General features: G+C 43.4%; 1 pseudogene and 1 gene segment (V, D, J or C); one reads left to right on the top strand and one right to left on the bottom strand.

Annotated features, from left to right (window-relative positions):
• The window catches only part of LOC103346599 (immunoglobulin heavy variable 3-23-like), a 213,529-nt gene that overhangs the window by 26,704 nt on the left and 165,939 nt on the right, over nucleotides 1–20,886 (top strand).
• Nucleotides 14,697–15,303, bottom strand: LOC100349297 (immunoglobulin heavy variable 3-23-like; annotated as a pseudogene).

Raw genomic sequence — 20,886 nt, 5'->3', positions numbered from 1 at the left:
TGTGGTCCCTGTGTGAACGTCACAGCACTCAGGAATGCACTTGTTGCTCAGCTCTGTCTCAGGCTGAGCTTCTGCAGGCACCTGGGAAACCTACAGGGACTTCCTCCTTCTTTAGGTCCCGGGACCCTCCTGTGGGGCTCCCTGCATGAACTCAGGTGGGAAATGCACTGGACATCAGCAGTCAAGGTCATCACTGAATGGAAAGTGTTGGGTGTGCACTTCCAGCTGATCTGCTTTTGCTCCAGTGTTGTGGGAGCCCTGCACCTGCTGTGGATCAGCAAAGCAGAAAGTGGGACACACAGTGGCTGTGCACTCTGGGGCTGGAGTCCACATCATGGGGAGCTGTGTCTGTGGGTCCAGCATGATTACCAGTGTCCTGAGGCTGGATCACAGCTGCAGGAAGAGCCAGTCCCAGAGACCATGTGTCCAGTGTCCCTGTCCTTCACTCCACATCTATGCTGACTGGCATTATCAATCCATTTGTAGTCTTTCATCAGTTTTAGAGAGGGAGACAACCAGGCTGCATATCAGAGTCCTGGACAGAGCCCATTACACTCCTCCCCATACTTGTAACTGATAGTACATCCTGGAGGACAGTGGATGATGGGTCAGTTATGAGGCCCCATCACCAAGGTGGGAACATTGATGCAGCTTCATACTCCTCGGTTCCAGCTGCCATATTTTGAGTACAATGGCCTAATTTATCATCTCAATAAAACATTGGCAAACACAATGCCAGTATTCAGAGAACTGATCTGAAGTTGGGCATTTTTGTTAATCTTTACATATGTGGTTTTTGAATAATACCTGTACTCATTGAATTTGTATTCCTTAAAAAATAAATTTAGACTGCTCCATGTTGGTGGAATAGGGAGGGAGCACACTGATAGCCCAGGGAAAGATAGTTTAATAAAAGTGGAGATACTGTAGTCTCAGGGAAGAGTTAGGGAAAAACCTGTAAAGGAAACTCTTCTGGAACTAGTGGGACACAATGGAACTACATGGAGGGCACGAGCGCCCAAGGCGCAGGACCCCAGTGCTGAGTCTACACACCAGCGCTGGAAAGGGAGGTGAGGTGAAACTGCAGTAGCCCAAGACACTGGCGGGAAAGTGGCAGAAAAGCCTACAGGGAATGAGGCTTGAAGCCCCATGGGGGAAAATTCACCATGCTAACTAGAGGAGAGAGAAAAAATAAAATGGACCAGTACGGACACGATTCCCTCTCTCCACTCGCCTTACAAAGGCAAGCAAGACAAAGAGCAGGTGCCATTTGGACATACATAACAGCTGCACCAGCTCAGGGCTGTGCCCACCCTCAGCCAAGCAGAAAAAAAATGACTCTGGTGGGGAGAAATACCAGGAGGTTAAGACCTAGTGAATGTGTGCAGCTTATGAACTGGGACTGTGAAAAAAGAAAAAACTGAGGGTGTGTGAGGGAACTCACAGAGTACCTGAGACATGAGTGCTCTCGGAAGACACCACAAACACAGTAACCTTGGCCAAACGGTGGGAGACATTGCAGGGGAATCTGAGCTTACACAGAGGGCTGCACAGATCCTTTGTGTGGTCCTTGGGACAGAGTGGACAAATATTATACCCACTGGGGCTAGTGCTCAGGCACTGGTTGCCTTCAAGGAGAATAGCTCATCTGTGCAGAATTACTTCCCTTCTGAATAAAAGAGAGAGAAGCTTTACCATGCCAAACCTGGGTGTGTCACCGTTGGCACACCCTTACCATAAAGAACTGCACAGAGCCCTCTGGACACACCCACCGCAAGCCTCTAGAGATTTACCAAAAGCAGACAGTCCACTTAATCTAGGGTCATAGTATAATGAGAAAGGAGCAAGGAAAAAAAAAGAAGAAGAAACCAAAGAATATTTCCCAATACCAAACAACAAATGCAGAAACCAAGGAAACAAGAACAAGGAAGACATTATGATGCCCCCAAATGAACATGACACTCCAATTCAAGATTATGAAGATGATGAGATAGAAGAAATGCAAGATACAGATTTCAAAAATTTATGATAAGAATATTTAGAAGTTATCAAAAACAAATTCATGAACTACAGAAATCCTTACTGGATAGAAAATCTCTCTCATGAAAATGAAATCTTAAGGAGGAATCATAATGAAATGAGGAATCTAGTAGAACCTGAAATTGTGATACTGAAGAGAAATCAAAATGAAATGAAGAATTCAATGGAACTAATGACAAACGCACTTGAGAGCCTTAAAGACTGAATCAGTGATATAGAAGAGACAATATAAGACTTAGAAGACAGAGCACAGGAAAGTATACAGTCAAACCAAAGGCAAGAAGGGGAAATTAGAAATTAAAAAAAAAAATTGTTGGGAATCTACAGAATACTATTTAAAAACCAACATTCGGGTTCTAGGAGTTCCTGAAGGCATGGAGAGAGAAAGAAAGGATTGGAAGGCCTTTTTAGTGAGATACTAGCAGAAAACTTCCCAGGTTTGGAGAAGGACAGAGACATCCAAGCACATAGAACCCCCAATAAACGTGACCAAAAGAGATCCTCACCACAACGCGTTGTAATCAAACTCACCAAAGTGAATTATGGAGAAGAGGATCTAACATGAGGAAGAGAGAAATGTAAGATTACTCTCAGAGGATCTCCAGTTGGACTCACAGCAGACTTCTCATCAGAAACCCTACAGGCTAGGAGGGAATGGTGAGACATAGCCCAGGTACTAAGAGAAAAAAATTGCCAGCCCAGAATATTATATCCTGCTAAGCTCTCATTTGTGAATGAAGATGAAATAAAGACTTTTCATAGCAAACAGAATTGAAATAATTTCTCACCACTAGTCCAGCCCTGCAAAAGACCCTTGAAGATGTGTTACACACAGAAACACAGAAACACAAGCATCAATACGAAAGAAGGTAAAGGAAGAAAAACTCCCAGTAAAAGATCACAGGAACTTCAAAGCCTATATTAGAAATATCTTTGGGAAAATGGCAGGGAAAAGCTACTATTTATCAATAATCACATTGAATGTTAATGGCCCCAACTCTCCAGTTAAAAGACAGACTGGCTGAATGGATTAAGGAACAAAACCCACCTATTTGCTGCTTACAAGAAACACATCTTTCCAACAAAGGTGCATGCAGACTGAACGTGGAAGGTTGGAAAAGATATTCCATGCCAACAGAAACCAAAAAAGAGCTGGCATAGCCATATTAATATCAGACAAAATAAACCTCAACACAAAAAAAGTTAAGAGAGACAAAGAAGGCCACTACATAATGATTAAGGGATCAATTCAACAGGAAGATGTAACTATTATAAATGTATATGCACCTAATTACAGGACACTATTTTATTTAAAAGATTTGTTAATGGACTTAAAGGGAGACTTAGACTCCAATACAATAGTACTGGGGGACTTCAATACTCCACTTTCAGAAATATATCAACCAGACAGAAGATCAACAAGGAAACAGCAGATTTAATCGACACTATAGCCCAAATGGATCTAACAGATATCTACAGAACTTTTCATCCTACACTTAAAGAATATACATTCTTCTCAGCAGTACATGGAACCTATTCTAGGATTGACCACACACTAGACCATAAAGCAAGTCTCAGCAAATTCAAAAGAATTGGAATAAAGCTGGAAATTAGCAACTCAGGAATTCCTAGAACATATGCAAACACATGGAGACTGAACAACATGCTCCTGAATGAACACTAGGTCATAGAAGAAATCAAAAGAGAAATCAAAAACTTTCTGGAAGTAAATGAGGATAACAACACAACATATCAAAACTCATGGGATACAGCAAAAGCAATGTTAAGCGGAAAGTTTACAGCAATAGGTGCCTCCATCAAGAAATTGGAAAGGCACCAAATAAATGAGCTTTCAATGCATCTGAAGGATCTAGAAAAACTGCAGCAAACCAGACCCAAAACTAGTAGAAGAAGAGAAATAATTAAAATCAGAGAAAAAGTCAACAGGATTGAATTCAAATAATTACAAAGATCAGCCAAAGAGCTGATTTTTTGAAAAAATTAGCACAATTGACAGACCATTGGCCCATCTAACCAAAACAAGAAAAGACCCAAATCAATAAAATCAGAGATGAAAAAGGGAATGTAACAACACACACCACAGAAATAAAAATAATCATCAGAAATTACTACAAGGAGCTGCGTGCCAGGAAACAGGGAAATCTATCAGAAATGAATAGATTCCTGGACACATCCACCTACCTAAATTGAACCATGAAGACATAGAAAACCCAAACAGACCCATAACTGAGACAGAAATTGAATCAGTAATAAAGTCCCTCCCAACAAAGAAAAGCCCAGGACCGGATGGATTCACTGCTGAATTCTACCACACATTTAAAGAAGAACTAACTCCAATTCTTCTTAAATTATTCAGAACAATCGAAAAAGAGGGAATCCTCCCAAATTCTTTCTATGAAGCCAGAATCACCTTAATCCCTAAGCCTGAAAATGATGCAGCATTGAAAGAAAATTAAAGACCAATATACTTGTTGAACATAGACGCAAAAATCCTCAAAAAAATTCTGGCCAATAGAATGCAACAACACATCAGAAAGATCATCCACACAGACCACGTGGGATTTATCCCTGGTATGCAGGGATGGTTCAATGTTTGCAAATCAATCAATGTGATACACCACATTAACAAACTGCAGAAGAAAAATCATATGATTATCTCAATAGATGCAGAGAAAGCATTCAATAAAATACAACACCCTTTCATGATGAAAACTCTAAGCAAATTGGGTATAGAAAAAACATTCCTCAATACAATCAAAACAACTTATAAAAAACCCACAGCCAGTATCCTATTGAATGGAGGAAAGTTGGAAGCAGTTCCACTGAGATCCGGTACCAGACAGGGATGCCCACTCTCACTACTGCTATTCAATATAGTTCTGGAAGTTTTAGCCAGAGCCACTGGGCAAGAAAAAGAAATTAAAATGATACAAATGGGGAAGGAAGAACTCAAACTATCCGTCTTTGCAGATGGTATGATTCTTTATTTAGGGGATCCAAAGAACTCTACTAAGAGACTATTGGAACTCATAGAAGAGTTTGGCAAAGTAGTAGGTTATAAAATCAATGCACAAAAACCAACAGACTTGGCCGGCACTGCGGCTAACTAGGCTAATCCTCCTCTTTCAGCACTGGCACACCGGGTTCTAGTCCCGGTCGGGGCACCAGATTCTGTCCCAGTTGCTCCTCTTCCAGGCCAGCTCTCTGCTGTGGCCAGGGAGTGCAGTGGAGGATGGCCCAAGTGCTTGTGCCCTGCACCCCATGGAAGACCAGGATAAGCACCTGGCTCCTGCCATCGGATTAGCGCGGTGCACTGGCTGCAGCACGCTGTCCGCAGCAGCCATTGGACGGTGAACCAATGGCAAAAGGAAGACCTTTCTCTCTGTCTCTCTCTCTTAGGGTTGACTCTGCCTATCAAAAAAAAGCCTTTGTATACACAGGCAATGCCACGGCTGAGAAAGAACTTCTAAGATCAATCCCATTCACAATAGCTACAAACCAATCAAACACCTTGGAATAAACTTAACCAAGGATGTTAAAGACCTCTACAATGAGAATTATGAAATCTTAAACAAAGAAATAGAAGAGGATACCAATAAAAGGAAAAATCTTCCATGCTCATGGATTGGAAGAATAAATATCATCAAAATGTCCATTCTCCCAAAAGCAATTTATAGATTCAATGCAATACCAATCAAAATACCAAAACATTCTTTGCAAATCTGTAAAAAACTGATGCAGAAATTCATATGGAGGCACAGGAGACCTCGAATAGCTAAAGTAATACTGTACAACAAAAACAAAGCTGGAGGCATCACAATACCAGATTTCAAGACATACTACAGGGCAGTTATAATCAAAACAGCATGGCACTGGTACAGAAACAGATGGATAGACCAATGGAACAAAATAGAAACACCAGAAATCAACCCAAACATCTACAGCCAACTTATATTTGACCAAGGATCTAAAACCAATTCCCAGAGCAAGCACATCTATTCAATAAATGGTGCTGGGAAAACTGGATTTCCATGTGCAGAAGTATGAAGCAGGACCCCTACCTTACACCTTACAAAAAATCCACTCAAACTGGATTAAATATCTAAATCTACGACCTGACACCATCAAATTATTAGAGAACATTGGAGAAACCCTGCAAGATATACGCACGGGCACAGTCTTCTTGGAAAAGACCTGAGAGGCACAGGCTGTCAGAGCCAAAATTAACAACTGGGATTACATCAAGTTGAGAAGTTTCTGTACTGCAAAAAAAAAAAACAAAAACAAAAAAAAACAAAAAAACAAAAAACAAAAAAACAGGAAAGTGAAGAAGCAACCAAAAGAATGGGAAAAGTATTTGCAAACCATGCAACAGATAAAGGATTAATAACCAGAATCTAAAAAGAGATCAAGAAACTCCACAACAACAAAACAAACAACCCACTTAAGAGATGGGCCAAGGACCTCAACAGACATTTTTCAAAAGAGGAAATCCCAATGGCCAACAGACACATGAAAAAATGATCAGGATCACTAGCCATCAGGGAAATGCAAATCAAAACCACAGTGAGGTTTCAACTCACTCTGGATAGAATCCTCACATACAGAAATCTACCAACAACAGATGCTGGCGAGGTTGTGGGGAAAAATGGACACTAACCCACTGTTGGTGGGAATGCAAACTAGTAAAGCCACTAAGGAAGTCAGTTTGGAGATTCCTCAGAACCTGAATATAACCCTACCATACAACCCAGCCATCCCACTCCTTGGAATTCACCCAGAGGAAATTAAATTGGCAAATAAAAGAGCTGTCTGCACCTCAATGTTTATTGCAGCTCAATTCACAATAGCTAAGACCTGGAACCAACCTAAATGCCCATCAACAGTAGACTGGATAAAGAAATTATGGGAAATGTACTCTTTAGAATACTATACAGCAGTAAAAAAAAATGAAATCTGGTCATTTGCAACAAAATGGAGGGATCTGGAAAAGATCGTGCTGAGTGAAATAAGCCAGTCCCAAAGGGACAAATATCATATGTTCTCCCTGATTGGTGATGACTAACCAAGCACCAAAAAGGGAACCTGTTGAAGTGAAATGGACACTATGAGAAACAGCGACTTGATCAGCCCTTGTCCTGACTGTCGAGGAACAACTTAATATTTTATCCCTTTTAGTATTTTTTTTGTTCTACTAATACTATTGGTTGACGTATTTAATTAACACACAATTATTCTTAGGTGTTTAAATTTGATTGAAAAGTGATCCCTGTTAAATATGAGAGTGGGAATAAGAGAGGGAGGAGATGTACAGTTTGGCTCATGCTCAATCAGACTTGCTTCAAACGGTAGATTTAGAAACGTGCCAGGGGATTCCAATTCAATCTGATCAAGGTGGCATGTACCAATGCCATCTCACTAGTCAAAGTGATCAGTTTTAGTTCATAATTTATCATAATGATAGGATTGGGATTTAAAGGGATCACATAAACAAGTCTAGTATCTGCTAACACTAACCGATAGAATAAATAAAGGGGAGAGTGATCCAACATAGGAAGTGAGATACTCAGCAGACTCATAGAATGGCGGATGTCCTAAATAGCACTCTGGCCTCAGAATCAGCCCTAAAGTCATTCGGATCTGGCTGAAAAGCCCATGAGAGTATTTCAGGCATGGAAAGCCAAGGCACTCTGGCAAAAAGATCTCTGTGAGTGAGATCCCAGTGGAAAGAACAGGTCTTCAAAGAGGGAGGTGCCTTTCTCTGAAGGGAGGAGAGAACCTCCACTTTGACTATGACCTTGTCTAAACAAGATAAGAGTCGGAGAACTCAAGGGGCTTCCATAGCCTTGGAAACTCATGACTGGTGAATAGGGAGATTATTGATGCCATAAACAGGAGTGTCAATTTGTAAAGTCAACAACAGGAGTCACTGTGCACTTACTCCTCATGTAGGATCTCTGTCCTTAATGTGCTGTACACTGAGGCTTAATGCTATAACGAGTACTCAAACAGTGTATTTCGCTTTGTGTTTCTATGGGGGTGCAAACGATTGAAATCTTTACTTAATGTACACTAAACTGATCTTCTGTAAAAAAAAAAAATAAGAAATTATCAATTCCCAACTTGACTCTCACTGGGATTAAACATGACAATAGGTCTGATCTGATTTCATCATGATTTAAAAAAAATCATCTATTATTTTTCACTTTATGTTTCTGTGTGGGAACAAACAGTTGAAATCCTTACTTAAGGTATACTAAGCTGATCTTCTGTATATTAAGATAATCAAAAATGAATCTTGATGTGAATGGAAGGGGAGAGGGAGTGGGAAAGGGGAGGGTTGTGGGTGGGAGGGACGGAATGGGGGGGAAAGCCATTGTAACTCATGAGTCGTCCTTTGGAAATTTATATTCATTAAATAAAAGATAAAAAAAAAGAAGTAAGTCCATAGGAATGTATGCACTTTACAGTTAAAAAATTCCTCCTCCTGCTCTTACTCCCATTCCTATTTTTTACTGAGATCAATTTTCAATTGACTGTATGAGCATACGATGGACTGAATGTTACATAAGTTCTTCAACAAATAGTAGGAAGAAAAATAAACAAACAAACAAAAAACAAACAAACAAAAAACTGCCCCTCGACAGTCAAGAGAAGGGCAGCTCAAGTCTTCCCTTCTCGAAGTGTCAATTTCACTTACCTAGGTTTCCTTTTGGGTGCTCTATTAGGTCTCACCTATCAGGAAGAACATGTGGTATTTGTCCCCGGGGTACTGGCCTTTTTCTCAAAGTATGATCTTTTCCAGATTCATGCATTGTGTTGCGAATAACCGGATATTACTGTTTTTACCACTGTGTAGTATTCCATAGTGTACACATCCCATAATTTCTTTATCCAGTTGTTGGTTGATGAGCATTTAGGTTGAATCCATATCTTAGCTATTGTGAATAGAGCTGCAATAAGCATGGAGGTACAGGTATCTCTTGTGTGTAGTGAATTCATTTCCCTTGGGTAAGTTCCCAGGAGGGGGATTCCTGGGTCATATAAGATAGGACTATATATTCAGATTTTTGAGATATCTCCATAGTGTCTTCCATAGTGGCTTTACCAGTTTGCATTCCCACCAACAGTGGATTCAGGCACCTTTCCCCACAACCTCGCCAGCATTTGATGTTTGTTGATTTCCGTATGAAGCCATTTTAGCTGGGGTGATGTGAAACCTCCTTTTTTTTTTTTTTTTTTTTTTTTTTTTTTTTTTTTTTTTTTTTTTTTTTTTTGACAGGCAGAGTGGACAGTGAGAGAGAGACAGAGAGAGAAAGATCTTCCTTTGCCGTTGGTTCACCCTCCAATGGCCGCCGCTGCAGCCGGCGCACCGCGCTGATCCTGGCAGGAGCCAGGAGCCAGGTGCTTTTCCTGGTCTCCCATGGGGTGCAGGGCCCAAGCACCTGGGCCATCCTCCACTGCACTCCCTGGCCATAGCAGAGAGCTGGCCTGGAAGAGGGGCAACCGGGACAGAATCCGGCGCCCCAACCGGGACTAGAACCCGGTGTGCCGGCGCCGCAAGGTGGAGGATTAGCCTATTGAGCCACGGCGCCGGCTTGTGAAACCTCCTTGTGGTTTGATTTGCATTTCTCAGACAGCTAGTGAAGCTGAACATTTTTTCATGTGTCTGTGTTGGCCATTTGGACTTCCTCTTTTGAAAAATGTGTAAGTCCTTGGCCCATCTCTTAACTGGGTTGTTTGTTTTGTTTTTGGAATTTCTTCATCTCTTTGTAAATTCTGGTTATTAATCCATATCCGTTGCGTAGCTTGCAAATAATTTTGCACATTCTGTCAGATGCCTCTTCACTTGCCTGAGTTTTTCTTTTACCACACAGAGACTTCCCAATTTGATCTAATCCCATTTATTAATTTTGGCTTTGACTTCCTATGTCTCTGAGGTCTTTTCCAAGAACTCTTAACGTGTGCCAGTGTCTTGAGGGCTTCCCTAATGTTCTCTACTAATTGGATGGTGTGGGATCATAGGTGTTTATCTTTAATCCTTGTTGAGTGGATTTTTGTATAAGGTGTAAGATAGGGGTCTTAGCCGGCACCGTGGCTCACTAGGCCAATCCTCTGTCTTGCAGCGCCGACACACCGGGAACTATTCCCAGTCAGGGCACCGGATTCTGTCCCGGTTGCCCCTCTTCCAGGCCAGCTTTCTGCTGTTTCCAGGGAGTACAGTGGAGGATGGCCCAAGTGCTTGGGCCCTGCACCCCATGGGAGACCAGGAGATGCACCTGGCTCCTGCCATTGGATCAGCACAGTGTGCTGGCCACAGCACGCCTGACAAGGTGGCCATTGGAGGGTGAGCCAACGGCAAAGGAAGACCTTTCTCTCTGTCTCTCTCTCTCTCTCACTGTCCACTCTGCATGTCAAAAAATAAAAATAAAAATAAAAATAAATAAAAAGTGAAAAGGAATCTGAAGATTACCTGTACATTTTAATGACATAGTTGTGGTATGAAAAAATGATCTTGCTAAAATAGCCAAGCTACCATGTGATTCACAGATTCAATGTATTTCCTGTCAAACACCCTGTATTCTTCACAGGAAGAGGAATAAAATTCTGGAATTCACAAGAAAATTTCAGGGTAATGATGACTGAACAGTCTTGAGAAAAATAGCAAAGCAGGAGGCTTCATCCTAGCTAAGCTGAAATCAGACCTGGTGCTGAGATAACATAGACACCCACAGCTGTGGAGCACAACAGAAGCCTAGAAATAAAAAAAACACATTCTCAGAAAACTGATTGCATGCATGGTGCCACACACAGAATGGGGGATGGGTATTCTGTCATACATGGGGTTGGGGAAACTTGAATGCACTTGAAAATAATTCAATTATGTGGTCATCTCACACCAGATACAGAAACAGAGTGAGCTTGAAAAATACCTAAAAAGCAAGACCTGAGACTGTAAAGGTCTAGAAGAAAACACTGGACAAAAGCAAGCTGACATTGGTTTGAAAACACTGGACAAAAGCAAGCTGACATTGGTTTGGGCAATGACATTTTGATAATCTCCAAAGTACAGGCAACCAAGCGAAAATAGGCAAAAGATAATGGATCCAACTACAGAGCTCCTGTGTAACAAAGAGAGTGATTGAAGAACCAGGAGTCACCTGCAGTTGGGCAGAAAGTATTTTCCGATCACACCCATGGGGGCCAATGTTGTGGCGCTGCAGGTTAAGCTGCCATACCTACTATGCATGCATCACACAGGAGCATGGGTTCAGATTCTGCTTGCTCCACTTCAAATCCAGCTCCCTGCTAATGGACCTGGGTCAATGATGACCCAAGTGTTTGTCCCCTTCAAGCCATGTGGGAAACCTAGAGAATGTTCCTGGGTCCTGGCTTCAGCCTCAGCCATTTCCAGCCTTTGCAGCCATTCAGGAAGGAAACCAGTGGATGGAAGATTCTCTCTTCATCTCTTTGGGTGTTTCTCTCTTGCTATAAACTGCCTTTGAAATAAAAGATATTTAAAGTAAAAGACAGATACTTACACATATGCTTAGGAGCCTAGATCCAAATGTTGAATGACATCTTACAACTGAATCACAAGGGAAGAAATCAATCGTTTAAAATGTAGTGACTGATTGGCCGGCGATGCAGCTCACTAGGCTACTCCTCCACCTGCTGTTCCGGCACTCCGGGTTCTAGTCCCGGTCGGAGTGTCAGATTCTGTCCCGGTTGCTCCTCTTCCAGTCCAGCTCTCTGCTGTAGCCCGGGAAGACATTGTAGGATGGCCCAAGAACTTGGGCCCTACACCCGCATGAGAGACTGGGAGGAGGCGCCTGGCTCCTGGCTTCAGATTGGCACAGCACGCTGGCTGTAGCGGCCATTTGCGGGGTGAACCAATGGAGGGAAGACCTTTCTCTCTGTCTCTCTCTCTCTCACTGTCTAACTCTGCCTGTCTAAAAAAAATGTAGTTACTGATAAGGTGGGTGACAGGACTGGCCTTGAAGGTATCACGTGGGATTCCTGCCTCCCGTTTCAGGATGCTTAGGTTTATGTCCGAATTTTGGGTCTATTTCAGACTCTTGCCAATGTGCACTCTGGGAGGCAGTACGAGAAGTCTGAGTTAATCCCATGTGTGAGACCTGCACTGAAATCATGCACCTGGCTGTGATCTGACCGAATCCAGCTTTTATGGGCATCTGGGAAGTTACCCAGGATTCAGTAGATCACTGTCTGTCAGTCTCTGTTGTTTTGTATTTTTGGACAAATAAACACATACAAGTTTTAAAAGAGGTAAAAGTATATCTGTAATTTTTTGAAGAAAATATACAAAGGCAAACGTATAAAACTGCTTTAAATCTGAGATCATCATGCATGTCCATGTTAGAAGCACAACGAGACAGCCCACCCCTACTGGTAGACTGAATATCATCAGACATACCAGAGCTGACAAGTCTTGTGCAGGAAGAGAGAGAAGATAACCCTGGTACAAGGCTGGAGTCAGGTAAGTTAGTAAAGCTTCCATGGAAAACATCAAAAGCTGAGAAATACAATTATCACAGGATCCTCAAACACTGTTGCCTGGTAGAAGAAACATGAAATCCCAGGGAGGTGCCCAGGGGATCCACAGCTACTGTGGCAAACACCTCTGCAGTTCCATGTACAATTAATGCAGCATAATTCACGAGAGCTCACACATATAATCCAGTGAAATTTGCATTGAAGATGGAATGGATAATAGGACAAGTGGAAAGGGTTATGCTTTAACAGGAAGTTTATATTGCAGTAAAGAGTAGCAAGGACAGAGCTTCAGGCCGGCAGGATCCACACGTTGAGGGATCTGCTGTACAGCATGGTGACAGCAGTTAAGGGAATATTGTATCTACAGAATTCCAAAACAGGAGACAGATGCCATTCTACATGAGACGTGTGTGTGAGGAGCAACCGAGACTAGACTAAATTACTGGAACTGCTAAGACTAATTCTATGCATCTGATCTCCCACCATATGGCGCTGAGACAGAATAAACAACTACCACACAGCTGCCTCACCAATTCGACTAACAAGCTGCAGAAGCTGATCCCGCTCCTGATTGGAGGAGAGCAGCGTGCTCAGCGCATGGGGAGAGAACGCCAGCAGAGTTGGGATTGGTGGAAGAGGACTATAAAGGAGGAGAGAGAGACAACATGCAGGAGGAACATCTGAGCAACCCCTGAGAGAGCCAGCCGGCGGTGTGCTGCTCCTTCCTGGAAGCAGGGGGGAGCGGCAGCAAACCCAGGAAGGGCCGGGAAAAGACAACAGCGCAGGGTCCGGTGTCGTTCCTCTGCAAGTGGGGGAGCGACAGTGCGTTTTGCGATGAGCATGTCAATAACTCTGACTTCATAATTCCACTCAATTTGATACATTCATTTTTCAACACATATCATTGTACCTCATATGTCTATATTCACTTATTATTCATCAAACAGTCATGACAGGAAAGGGAAGAATGGCAAATAGTGAAAATTCTGTTCTCTAAAACTGAATCATCACCTACTGTCTTCCAGGGTGCATTGTCAGTACAAGTGTGGGAAATGTGTAAATGGGCTCTGTCCAGGACTCTGATATGCAGGTTGGGTGTCTCCCTCTCTAAAACTGATCTAAGACTGCAAATGGATTGATGACGCCAGTGAGCATAGACACGGAGTGAAGAGCAGGGACTCTGGACACATGGTCGCTGGGACTGGCTCTTCCTGCAGCTGTGATTCAGCCTCAGGACAATGGTCATCATGCTGGAGGCACAGACACAGCTCCCCGTGATGTGGACTCCAGCCCCAGAGTACACAGCCACTGTGTGTCCCACTTTCTGCTCTGCTGAACCACAGCAGGTGCAGGGGTCCCACGACACTGGAGCAGAACCAGATCAGCTGGAAGTGCACACCCAACACTTTCCATTCAGTAATGACCTTGACTGCTATTGTCCAGTGCATTTCCCTCCTGAGTTCATGCAGGGAGCCCACAGGAGGGTCCCATGACCTAGAGGATGAGGAAGTCCCTGTAGGCTTCCCAGGTGCCTACAGAAGCTCAGCCTGAGACACAGCTGAGCTGCAAGTACATTCCTGAGTGCTGTGACGTTCACACAGGGACCACAGACTGTTTCAGGATTAAAGGAAAAATGGAGATCGGGTACAAAGACTGTGGAACCTGTGGAACAGCCACCTTTTAAAATAAGATGGTTGGTTCATTTTAGCACACAGGCTACTCTGTCAGGAGCAGTTTGATGACATATAACTGAGGTTAACAAATCAAGTCTCTGGCTCAGCTCTCCCTGAGTTTTAAGGGAAAACTAAAATTGTCCTAAAGTCGGCAGTGTTTGAGGGCACTGTCCTGAGTCAGACTTGAATACACTCACGAGGTCCTCAGAGAGTCCCACATCTCTGACCCTGGTCACCACTGTCATCGTTCACGAACCTGAATTTGTTCATATAGGACTTCATCCTGTCACATCAAACTTCTCTATGTCAGTGAAGTCAGTGGCGGGGACAGAATCATAAAAGTAGCAGTCTTCCCTCAGAACTGTAGGAGAGGAAACCCCAATTCCCTGACAGGTAACCAGGGCTTAATTTCCCTCTGCACCTGTGCAGGACCATATTCTGAGCTTAATGCATCGTGTGCACTCCCTGGTGGAACCGTGCGTCCCTGCAGGGAGGTTTGTGTCCGGGCTCAGCCTGAGGGTCCCTCACTGTGTCTCTGACACAGAAATAGATGGCTGTGTCCTCGTCTGTCAGACTGTTCATTTGCAGAAACACCGTGTTCTGGGTGTTGTCGCTGGAGATGGTGTATCGGGTCTTCACGGAGTTCGCATAGTTTGTGATACCAAACCAAGATAAATGTATGCGATCCACTCCAGCCCCTTCCCTGGAGCCTGGCAGACCCAGCTCATGCCGTAGCTACTGAAGTAGACTCCAGAGGCTTTGCAGGAGAGTTTCAGGGATCCTCCGGCTGGACCAGACCCCCTCCGGACTCCTTCAGCTGCTCCTGACACTGGACACCTGCAAACACAGACGTCCTGGTCAGGACACTGTCACTCACACTCTCTGTGTTTCTCACTCACGTCCTCTCCCAGACTCGGTGCCCCGTGTTCTCCATCATTACCTTTGAGCACAGCGACCAGGAGAAGCCAGCGCAGCCCTGTCTCCATGGTGAGCGTCTGTGTTGAGTGTGATCACTGAGTGGACACCTAGGAGTGCTGGGGCTGGAGCTCCTGTTCCAGAGCTGCAGGGTGAGGGCTGGGCAGGTTTTCATGGGCAGAGGGAGGCCCTATTTGCATGTGCTGCCCCTGTATAGCAGGCATGGGGTTGTGCACTTCAGAGAGCACAGGTTTCTGGCAGAGCACAGTGTCCCCTGGTGTTTGGTAGCACAGGTAACGACACAGAACATATGATTCTTCCCATGATTCTGTACATTTATGATTTCAGGACATCTTTGTTTTGATGCAGGTCATTGTGCCTAGTGACATCAGCCAGGGCATGAAGGTTGGGTGCCTCTTGTGTTTCTCATGTGTGGAAGCTCACACGCAGGATAAGAAGTTGGTGTTGTGTGTTCCTTGATGTAAGCACTGGGTCCTGGTGGCCATGATGGAATGTCGTGAAAGGGGGAAAGTTCTAGCAGTAACAAACTGCCAACTGCAGGGCTCACAGCACGTGCAAGAAATGATGGATAATATACTCCACCACTAGGTGCCATTTATGAAACATTGGTGCTGCATTTGTACACTGAGAATGAATGCGCAGAAATGGAGAAAGCTTCACTGTGGTGCAGCAGGTGAATCCACTGCCTATGATGCCTGCATCCCATAGTGCTGTGTGTTCCTGTTCCAGCTGCGGCACTTCCAATCGTCTCTTGCTGATGCACCTGGGAGAGCAGAAAAGCATGGTCCTAATATTTGGCCCCTGCACCCACGTGGGAGACCCCGAAGAAACTCCTGTCTCCTGGTGTCACTGTCATCTGGGGGATGAACCAGCAGATGGAAGAACTTGTCTCTGTGTCTTTCCCTGTCTCTGTGTAACACTGACTTTCAATAAATAATAAAACTTTTTCTTAAATATTCCATATGTAGTATCAACAAATCTTTTAAAATCTTGGAGAATATTTAGGAAAATAACAATAGTGTTGTATTTTAATTTTTAAAAATTTATTTTTTAAGGAATACAAATTTCACACATAGAACTTTAGGAATATAGTGATTCTTCCCAGCATTCCCACCCTCCCATCCACTCTCTCACCCCTCCTCCTCTCAACTTGCCATTCCCATTCTCCATTAAGATTTATTTTCAATTAACTTTGTACACAGAAGACCAACTCTATACTATGTAAAGATTTAAACACACACACACACACACACACAAATACAAGAACTGTTTGAGAACTGATTTTACAGTTAACTCTCATAATAGAACTCATTGAGGATGGAGGTCCTGCATGGGGAGTTAGTGCACAGTGAGACCTGTTGTTAATTTAACAATAAACACTCTTACATATGATGTCAGTGACCACCTGAGACTCTTGACATGAGCTGCTTAGGCTATGGAAGCCTTCTGAGTCCACAAACTGTCAGTATTTGGACAAGACCATAAGTAAAGTGGAAATTTGCTTCTCGCTTTAGAGAAAAGTACCTTCTTCTTTGAGGCCACTTCTTTCCCCTGGGTTCTCACTTACAGAGATCCTTTAGGCAGAACATTTTTGCCACAGTGTCTTAGATTTCCATGCCTGAAATGCTATCATGGCTTTTCAGCCAGACTAGGTTGACTTAAGGGCTGATTATCAGGTCAGAGTGTTACTTAAAGCGATTGCCATTCAATGAGTCTGCTGTGTGGACTTCTTCCCATGTTGGAACTTTCTCTCCTTTATAATTCTATTTATATTATTACCAGGCATTGATCCTATTTATATGATCACTTTCAATTTATCCTATCTAAATCTTCATGTTAACACTTAATATGATCACTTTAACAATTATGATGACGTTTTTACCACTAAGCTATTGGGACTTGGAGTCCCACTCATGTTTTTAAACTGCACCCTCAGAAGTAAGTCTGTAGGAAAGTATGCAGAACTATACAGCTTTGCAGTTACCAAATTCCTCCTCCCATGCTTATTTCCATCCTTTTTTTTACTGGGATCAATTTTCAATTGACTTTATGCACGTATGATTGACTCTATGTTAAGTAAAAGTTAAAAAAATAGTAGGAAGAAAAATAACCAAAAACCAAAAAAAAAAAAAAAAAAAACACACCAAAAAACCTGTTCCTCGACAGTTAAGACAAGGGCAGTTCTAGTTATCCATTCTTAAAGTATCTATTTCACTTCTCTAGATTTCCTTTTAGGTTCTCTGTTAGTTCTCACCTATCAGGAAGAACATGTGGTATTTGTCCCTTTGGGACTGGCTTATTTCACCAAGTATGAGCTTTTCTTGATTCATCCATTGTGTTGCAAATAACTGGATTTCATTGTTTTTACCACTGTGTATTATTCCAGGTATAAATATCCCATAATTTCTTTATCCAGTTTTTGGTTGATGGGCATTTAGGTTGATTCCATTTCTTAGTTATTTTGAATTGGTTGCAATAAACACGGAGGTACAGATAACTTACTTTGGGTAGTGAATTCATTTCCCCTGGGTAAATTCCCAGGAGTGGGGTTCATGGATCATATAGTAGGTCTATATTCAGAGTCTTGAGGTATCTCTATACTGTCTTCCATGGTGGCTTTACCAGTTTGCATTCCTACCAACAGTGGATTAGGGCACCTTTTTCCACACATCCTCATCAGCATTTGTTGTTTGTTGATTTCTGTATGAAGCTGTTCTGGCTGGGGTGAAGTGAAACCACATTGTAGTTTGGATTTGCATTTCCCTGACAGCTAGTTATCCTGAACATTTTTTCATGTGTCTGTTGGCCACTTGGACTTCCTCTTTTGAAAAATGTGTAAGTTCTTGGCCCATCTCTTAACTGGGTTATTTGTTATGTTGTTGTGGAGTTTCTTAATCACTTTGTAGATTCTGGTTATTAATCTGTATCAATTGCATAGCTTACAAATAATATCTCCCATTATGTAAGATGCCTCTTTACTTTCCTGAGGGTTTTTTTTTTTTTTTTTTTTTGCTGTACAGAGACTTCTCAATTGGATGTAATCCTATTTATTAGATTTGGTTTTGACTGCCTATGCCCCTGAGTTCTTTTCCAAGAACTCTTTGCCTATTCCAATGTCTTGCAGCATTTCCCAAATGTTCTCTAATAATTGGATATTGTAGGGTCATAGATTTACACCTTTATTCTATGTTGAGTGGATTTTGTGTAAGGTGTAAGATAGGGGTCTGAAAATCTGATAAGAATAAAATTCAAAGTAAAATAGTGTAGGTATATCATATTTGACACAACTGTGAGTATATCAGTCTTAACTGTGTTATCAAATTTCATGGAAATACAGGAAATAAAACATTAAAATTTGCACTGTTTAAGATGCGTTCATCCACCAAAGGAGAGCCTGTGTCTCATGTGTGTCACTGGCTCCCAATACCACTTTCCTGCTCCTGCAGCCCCAGGAATCAGAAGTTTATGGGAGGACATTTGGGCCCTGTCACTCTTGTGGATGTGCCAGATTGTTGTCCGGAAACTGGGTGAGGCTGGGAAGCAGAGCTGGCCAGAGTGACACTTGGGAAAGTGAAGTGCATGGGAGTGTCTCTCTCTCTTTTTCTTTGCCTCATATGGGAATAACTGAAAGTTAAAACTTGAGTTACTGAAGGGTCTCTCTAGAGGTCGTATTCCCTACATGCAGGCAGCAACCCTCATGGCCTTCTCCCCTCCCTAGAGCCCCTCTCAGTGGGATCACTGGGTGGTGAGATCCCTACATGCATGATGGGAGACTCCGTGCATCAAGTATGGAGGGTAAGTTCCACCTAACATTCAGCCTTCAGCTGCTTAGTTGGAGCGACCACACACACACACACCAAGCAGTGCTGGCTCTGCTCACGGCTCTGCAGGAACAGCATCCTCAGCCTCAATACCCCAGACCCTGCTCCTCTGTGTCCACTGAGTAGGAAAGTGATTCACCTGCAGGAGGAAACCATCATGACCAATGTCCTGGTGGGATCCTGTAGAAAATGTTCGTGAGCAGAGTCCACCCCAGACACTGTGCCAGCACTGATCCCCCAAGACACAGAAGTCTGCATCTTCAGGGGATGGGTCCATCCCCAAAGCTGAGGACTGGGGAGGAGAACCATGACACGTGGGGAAGTGACAGTCGGGGACAGGGTCCAGCAGCAGACGGAGAGGACCTCGTGGAGGGATGGGCTCTGCTGTGCAGGAGGGTAAGGACAGGTGGAAGGGCCACACTGCTGGGACCCAATGCCTGCAGGAGAACAGAGTCAGGAGGTCTGATCAGGTCTCCTTGCCCCCGGCAACCCCCACACTGACCACCACTGAGTAAAACTAGCACAGGTGCCTGGGAGATGTGGAATGGTGTCGCCTCTGGGGAGTGCATCCAGTGACGACTCCCACCATGAGTAGATTCAATGTCAGGGCCTCATGGAGGAAGCTGAGGTCCCCAGTGCCCCTAACAGAACCACACGGAATGCTGGGAGCAGCCTGTGGGGGTGGATGTGGTTTGTCCTCACCCCAACGTAACAGCACTGACAGGGGGTGCATGGTCTTGATGTTTACATAAGAAGCATTGAACAACCAGGATCTGACATCAGATGCAAAGTCCATTGTACAGCTACTAGAAGGAAACATAGGGCAAAATCTCCCTGATAGTAGTCTGGCCTTGATTTTTCTTTTAGATCCCCAAAGTTCATGCAATGTAAGAAAACATTTTCAGATGATGCTGCATAGACTACAGAGCTTCTGCACTGTAAGTGGACCGATGAGAAGTGAGCAGCCTACACACAAGGGAAGTAACTATTTACAAACCATATGTATGATGAATAGCCTGTATCCCAAAGAAATAAAAAGGAAATCTCTGTAAGCGCTGGATAAGAGCTGTAAAAATCAAATGAACCGTCTGTATCAGCTGTTATAAATATAAATAAAAAATTGTGTGTTTAGAACTGGTCCCAAGTCTTCTGCAGTCTCAAATAACTATGATAGACAATTAGCTTCTTCATCCTGAATGACAGGTTCTGTGTCATCAGGCCTACAATTGGTGTAGAAGCAAACCTCTCTGATCTGCTAGTGGCTGAGGTGTGTGTTTTAGGTGAGCTCCCAAGATGACCACAGGAGAAGTGGGGGGAGCTCTGCGAGTGAGGCCTAGTGGGATTTGTTCATTTCTGGGGAATCTTCTATGGAGGAGATCACAGTAGATCTCCTGGGTCCCCAGCTTCAGCACAGAGCACAGTGCTGCTAGAGTCAGCCCTGGTCTCGTCTGACGTCCTGTGTGGGGATGGGGTCTCTCCCATCCCTGTTCACAATATTAGGATGCCTGATGACTGCATGATGTTCACAATATTAGGAAGCCTGATGGCACAACATTCTCACTGTCTGATCCTGGACTTGCACCCTTATAGCTGTGAGCACAATAAACCTTTTTGCTCCATACACCTCCTTTCTGGGGTACTCCATTATGGAATCAACAGGTGGAATAAAACAATCGAAGAGCCACACACTAGCCAATGCTCTGTTCCTACCTGAAACAGAGACTCAGCTGTGTTTACAGAATTAGACAGAGCCACTCAGAAATCGTCATCTCTATATCAGCTGAGGGAATTGCTTAGGTTCTGTAAGAATCCTACATGAGAGAACAATTGCAATTTTGCAGGAAACATTTTGCAAACACATGGGGTTGATGCTGTTA

The sequence above is a fragment of the Oryctolagus cuniculus genome, chromosome 20, assembly GCF_964237555.1.
Source record: "Oryctolagus cuniculus chromosome 20, mOryCun1.1, whole genome shotgun sequence".
Lineage (NCBI taxonomy): Eukaryota > Metazoa > Chordata > Mammalia > Lagomorpha > Leporidae > Oryctolagus > Oryctolagus cuniculus.
The sequence above is the reverse complement of the archived record's forward strand: the minus strand, read 5'-3'. Positions and strand labels throughout refer to the sequence as shown.